Raw genomic sequence first — 7221 nt, 5'->3', positions numbered from 1 at the left:
TTAATATGAAAGAAAATACGAAAAATATCTATTTGAAAACCCCCCTTGTTTTTTTTATTGTATCTAATTTTTTCTATTTTCCTTCTTCAGTTTAGAAGAAAAGAAGAAAGAGTGACCTTAGAATGTCATTTACTTTTTTTCCTTTGATTTTAATCCATTAGATTTAGTAGTAGGAGTTTCCATTCTTCTAATATATACAACGAGAAGAAAGAGGGTATCAGATCACTCGAAACTGGTATTCCGCCGTTTTTTTCTTTCCCCTTTTCTATTTATAATTTTAATAAAAAAAAGCTTTATCCTTGTAATTAAGCCAAGAAAGAACCTTTTTTGTGTCTAATACAAGAACAACTAATCAACTTTTTCTTCCATCAAATAGTATTTAATTTATTACCGCTATTATTGTTACTGAACGACTAACCAATTCCACTCTTTAAAATTAAATAAAAGGGAGTAGGTTCCAACAAAAAAAACATCTTTGACAATCACAAAAAAGTATATTTCTAGATTTCACATCTAATTGAATTGTAGAAATATGATAATTTCCTTCCTGAATTATTAGAAACCAATCGGTCGGATTACCATTTTAATTGATTCTCAGTTTCGAGTATAGTGCGAAACTAATAATAATAGAATAATGTCGAGAACCCTAATTTTAGAGTATAAAAAAATTCTTATACTCTCATTTAGTACAGTACATCGAGACAACCAAACCAACAAGCAAAGAAGAAAAAAATTATCTAGTCCTTAATCTCGCCACTTATTGTGAAATTGAATTGCTGTATCAGAAGAAGGATAGCTATACTGGTTCGGTATACTCGAAAGACACCCTTGGTACAATATTGACGATCTAACAAAGATTAAATTTCAGTAAATTTCTACTTACTGATGATTTCATCTTTTATGGAATCGACCCCCTTTTTACTGTACAAGAATATGTGGAGTTCGACATGTCTGGAAGCACAGGAGAACGTTCTTTTGCTGATATTATTACCAGTATTCGATACTGGATTATTCATAGCATTACTATACCCTCCCTATTCATTGCGGGGTGGCTATTTGTCAGCACGGGTTTAGCTTACGATGTATTTGGAAGTCCCCGCCCAAACGAGTATTTTACAGAGAGCCGACAAGGAATTCCATTAATAACCGGCCGTTTTGATCCTTTGGAACAACTCGATGAATTTAGTAGATCTTTTTAGGAGGCTCAAATGACCATAGATAGGACCTATCCAATTTTTACAGTACGATGGTTGGCTGTTCACGGACTAGCGGTACCCACCGTTTCTTTTTTGGGATCAATATCAGCAATGCAGTTCATCCAACGATAAACCTAATCCGAATTATAGAGCTACGACACAATCAAACCCAAACGAACAAAATGTTGAATTGAATCGTACCAGTCTCTACTGGGGTTTATTACTAATTTTTGTACTTGCTGTTTTATTTTCAAATTATTTCTTCAATTAATAGAAGAAAAGGAAATAGTAAGAATTATCTTATCCCAGTCGGAAAGATATCATTTCATAATTATCTATGACTGTTTATGTCTCTAGCATGACTACTTAATAAAATGTGGAGGAAAGTGGGATAAATGGCCGATACTACTGGAAGGATTCCTCTTTGGATAATAGGTACTGTAACTGGTATTGCTGTGATCGGTTTAATTGGTATTTTCTTTTATGGTTCATATTCCGGATTGGGCTCATCCCTGTAGTAATTGGATGAATTGAGTTTTCGAAATGAAAGTGTAAGAACTCAACAGGGATCCACCCTTTCTTTGACAAATTCGAGGGGGTCCCGTTGAGTTCTTAATAATTAAAATATTTTTTGTTCGTACAAATGACTCACTAGATATTAGATTGCTTTTTGCGATTAAAAAAAAAACTCCATTTATTTCATTGTTTTTGATGATGTTTTTGAAAAATCAACTTCATTAATTGATTCAAAACATCTTTTACGGAATAATATCTGTCAATACTTTTTATTTAAAATTGAAAGAAAGATAAAGTAAAAAAAAAGAAAGAATAAAAGGAATCGCTTGATTTACTTTTTCTGGGTGGTGCAATATAAATATAATGAATTCTATTGTATTATATTGGAATACATTCTTAATTATATTCTATATATTTATCGATCAAATATCATGTGAACCTAACCTTTCTTAAGTATCCTAATCGAATCTTACTCTAAATCGATTTTATTTTAGTATCTAATAGTATCGAATCATGATTGAATTCTTTTTTCTAAACAAGTTAATTGAAGACGTTTTGTATTTGGTCAATAAAATTCCCTCTCTTTTTTGTGTTTGTCCACTACTCCACCACATATTATATGTCATAAACATAAAAGTTCTAAGTTGGAAAAAATCGAAACTAAGAATAGGATTCTTTTAGGAAGGGGATCCAGAAGTATTATTTTCTTAAAATTTTGTAGAATATTTCGATACAAGCAAGAATGAATCGGACGGACTCTAGGAAAAGAAAAATAATCCCTCCTAGAATCCCGTTTTCCCCATTTCGAATTCTACTGTGCTTAATATGCTCTGCCTATTTATTTATTTTTTATCGAGCCGAATTTTCGTATATTAGAATAGAAATCTATTAATAGATTTCTATTCTAATATACGAAAATTCGGCTCGATAAAAAATAAATAAATAGGCAGAGCATATTAAGCACAGTAGAATTCGAAATGGGGAAAACGGGATTCTAGGAGGGATTATTTTTCTTTTCCTAGAGTCCGTCCGATTCATTCTTGCTTGTATCGAAATATTCTACAAAATTTTAAGAAAATAATACTTCTGGATCCCCTTCCTAAAAGAATCCTATTCTTAGTTTCGATTTTTTCCAACTTAGAACTTTTATGTTTATGACATATAATATGTGGTGGAGTAGTGGACAAACACAAAAAAGAGAGGGAATTTTATTGACCAAATACAAAACGTCTTCAATTAACTTGTTTAGAAAAAAGAATTCAATCATGATTCGATACTATTAGATACTAAAATAAAATCGATTTAGAGTAAGATTCGATTAGGATACTTAAGAAAGGTTAGGTTCACATGATATTTGATCGATAAATATATAGAATATAATTAAGAATGTATTCCAATATAATACAATAGAATTCATTATATTTATATTGCACCACCCAGAAAAAGTAAATCAAGCGATTCCTTTTATTCTTTCTTTTTTTTTACTTTATCTTTCTTTCAATTTTAAATAAAAAGTATTGACAGATATTATTCCGTAAAAGATGTTTTGAATCAATTAATGAAGTTGATTTTTCAAAAACATCATCAAAAACAATGAAATAAATGGAGTTTTTTTTTTAATCGCAAAAAGCAATCTAATATCTAGTGAGTCATTTGTACGAACAAAAAATATTTTAATTATTAAGAACTCAACGGGACCCCCTCGAATTTGTCAAAGAAAGGGTGGATCCCTGTTGAGTTCTTACACTTTCATTTCGAAAACTCAATTCATCCAATTACTACAGGGATGAGCCCAATCCGGAATATGAACCATAAAAGAAAATACCAATTAAACCGATCACAGCAATACCAGTTACAGTACCTATTATCCAAAGAGGAATCCTTCCAGTAGTATCGGCCATTTATCCCACTTTCCTCCACATTTTATTAAGTAGTCATGCTAGAGACATAAACAGTCATAGATAATTATGAAATGATATCTTTCCGACTGGGATAAGATAATTCTTACTATTTCCTTTTCTTCTATTAATTGAAGAAATAATTTGAAAATAAAACAGCAAGTACAAAAATTAGTAATAAACCCCAGTAGAGACTGGTACGATTCAATTCAACATTTTGTTCGTTTGGGTTTGATTGTGTCGTAGCTCTATAATTCGGATTAGGTTTATCGTTGGATGAACTGCATTGCTGATATTGATCCCAAAAAAGAAACGGTGGGTACCGCTAGTCCGTGAACAGCCAACCATCGTACTGTAAAAATTGGATAGGTCCTATCTATGGTCATTTGAGCCTCCTAAAAAGATCTACTAAATTCATCGAGTTGTTCCAAAGGATCAAAACGGCCGGTTATTAATGGAATTCCTTGTCGGCTCTCTGTAAAATACTCGTTTGGGCGGGGACTTCCAAATACATCGTAAGCTAAACCCGTGCTGACAAATAGCCACCCCGCAATGAATAGGGAGGGTATAGTAATGCTATGAATAATCCAGTATCGAATACTGGTAATAATATCAGCAAAAGAACGTTCTCCTGTGCTTCCAGACATGTCGAACTCCACATATTCTTGTACAGTAAAAAGGGGGTCGATTCCATAAAAGATGAAATCATCAGTAAGTAGAAATTTACTGAAATTTAATCTTTGTTAGATCGTCAATATTGTACCAAGGGTGTCTTTCGAGTATACCGAACCAGTATAGCTATCCTTCTTCTGATACAGCAATTCAATTTCACAATAAGTGGCGAGATTAAGGACTAGATAATTTTTTTCTTCTTTGCTTGTTGGTTTGGTTGTCTCGATGTACTGTACTAAATGAGAGTATAAGAATTTTTTTATACTCTAAAATTAGGGTTCTCGACATTATTCTATTATTATTAGTTTCGCACTATACTCGAAACTGAGAATCAATTAAAATGGTAATCCGACCGATTGGTTTCTAATAATTCAGGAAGGAAATTATCATATTTCTACAATTCAATTAGATGTGAAATCTAGAAATATACTTTTTTGTGATTGTCAAAGATGTTTTTTTTGTTGGAACCTACTCCCTTTTATTTAATTTTAAAGAGTGGAATTGGTTAGTCGTTCAGTAACAATAATAGCGGTAATAAATTAAATACTATTTGATGGAAGAAAAAGTTGATTAGTTGTTCTTGTATTAGACACAAAAAAGGTTCTTTCTTGGCTTAATTACAAGGATAAAGCTTTTTTTTATTAAAATTATAAATAGAAAAGGGGAAAGAAAAAAACGGCGGAATACCAGTTTCGAGTGATCTGATACCCTCTTTCTTCTCGTTGTATATATTAGAAGAATGGAAACTCCTACTACTAAATCTAATGGATTAAAATCAAAGGAAAAAAAGTAAATGACATTCTAAGGTCACTCTTTCTTCTTTTCTTCTAAACTGAAGAAGGAAAATAGAAAAAATTAGATACAATAAAAAAAACAAGGGGGGTTTTCAAATAGATATTTTTCGTATTTTCTTTCATATTAATTTTAAGTTGAATTAAATTAAACAACAAAGTTTCTTTTTATTCTTTTTTTTTTTTTATATTAATTATTATTTTTATTATTTTGTATTCCTGATAATATATAATTTTATAATTATATAGAATATAAATAATAAATATTATATATTCTATTTTTAATACAAAATTAAAATAATCTAAAATTAAGATGAAAATAATCTAATTAGATTGGTTTACTCAACTCACGAGTTGTTCAATGAATTTGTTGATTTGAAATCACAAGATGAGTAGATGTCACAGATGATGAATTGCTTTCTTATCTATGTCACTCTATTTTGCTTCGTCTGTAATTGATGAATCACAAATATTCAATTGTACCTTTCAAGTTTGTTTATTTTACAATTTTTCTCCTCAAAATGGAAACTTAGGGAAGTGCTTTATAAACATATGTATGTATAAAAAAAAAAATTTCATTTAGCTTCTTTATGCCCACTATAACTAGTTATTTCGGTTTTCTACTAGCGGCTTTAACTATAACCTCAGCTCTATTTATTGGTCTGAGTAAGATACGACTTATTTGATTTGAAATGATAAAATGAATTGACAATTTTTTTATATTCTAGATATTCCACAGTTCCTTATCGTGTCCATTTCCAATTTCTTGGTCGTTGGGATTCATGGTCAATATAGATTAATATTTAAGGATAGATATTACCTCCCCCTTTCCCTTTCAAACAAATTCAAATGATTGAAGTTTTTCTCTTTGGAATCGTGTTAGGTCTCATTCCTATTACTTTGGCTGGATTATTCGTAACTGCATATTTACAATACCGACGTGGTGATCAGTTAGACCTTTGATCAATTAACACCTCTTTTGTTTATTGACCTACTATTTCTTTGTTTTAATCCTAATCCCAGAGGTCAAATTCAGACTTTAGACTGTGGTTCAAATATTTCGCAGTGTCGTTCTGTCTGGATCTAACAAGAATGGAATCACGCTCTGTAGGATTTGAACCTACGACATCGGGTTTTGGAGACCCGCGTTCTACCGAACTGAACTAAGAGCGCTTTATTCTCATAAATAATTTTATGAGACCCCAATACATCTTGCAGGCATATACTATATCAATATATCACAATATATATTGTGATATATTGATATAGTATATGCCTGCAAGATGTATTGGGGTCTCATAAAATTATTTATGAGAATAAAGCGCTCTTAGTTCAGTTCGGTAGAACGCGGGTCTCCAAAACCCGATGTCGTAGGTTCAAATCCTACAGAGCGTGATTCCATTCTTGTTAGATCCAGACAGAACGACACTGCGAAATATTTGAACCACAGTCTAAAGTCTGAATTTGACCTCTGGGATTAGGATTAAAACAAAGAAATAGTAGGTCAATAAACAAAAGAGGTGTTAATTGATCAAAGGTCTAACTGATCACCACGTCGGTATTGTAAATATGCAGTTACGAATAATCCAGCCAAAGTAATAGGAATGAGACCTAACACGATTCCAAAGAGAAAAACTTCAATCATTTGAATTTGTTTGAAAGGGAAAGGGGGAGGTAATATCTATCCTTAAATATTAATCTATATTGACCATGAATCCCAACGACCAAGAAATTGGAAATGGACACGATAAGGAACTGTGGAATATCTAGAATATAAAAAAATTGTCAATTCATTTTATCATTTCAAATCAAATAAGTCGTATCTTACTCAGACCAATAAATAGAGCTGAGGTTATAGTTAAAGCCGCTAGTAGAAAACCGAAATAACTAGTTATAGTGGGCATAAAGAAGCTAAATGAAATTTTTTTTTTTATACATACATATGTTTATAAAGCACTTCCCTAAGTTTCCATTTTGAGGAGAAAAATTGTAAAATAAACAAACTTGAAAGGTACAATTGAATGGAGGAGGAGGAGGAGGAGGAGGAGGAGGATGAGGATAAGGATGAAGAGGAGGGTAGGATGAGCATAAGATGATGATGAGGACGAAGATAGCATGAGTTGGAGGATGAGGATGAAGAGGAGAATA

The 7221-nt window shown here is 31.6% G+C and overlaps 2 non-coding genes across 2 annotated transcripts; one reads left to right on the top strand and one right to left on the bottom strand.

Moving 5' to 3' along the window:
• Nucleotides 1–6172: 6172 nt before the first annotated feature.
• On the bottom strand, nucleotides 6173–6246 carry TRNAW-CCA. The gene has a single exon. It is a non-coding gene; the product is annotated as a tRNA-Trp (tRNA).
• Nucleotides 6247–6394: 148 nt separating this feature from the next.
• Nucleotides 6395–6468, top strand: TRNAW-CCA. Its single transcript has one exon. It is a non-coding gene; the product is annotated as a tRNA-Trp (tRNA).
• Nucleotides 6469–7221: the final 753 nt, after the last annotated feature.

The sequence above is a fragment of the Lupinus angustifolius genome, unplaced genomic scaffold, assembly GCF_001865875.1.
Source record: "Lupinus angustifolius cultivar Tanjil unplaced genomic scaffold, LupAngTanjil_v1.0 Scaffold_735, whole genome shotgun sequence".
Lineage (NCBI taxonomy): Eukaryota > Viridiplantae > Streptophyta > Magnoliopsida > Fabales > Fabaceae > Lupinus > Lupinus angustifolius.
This window is presented reverse-complemented; position numbering and strand designations above follow the sequence as displayed.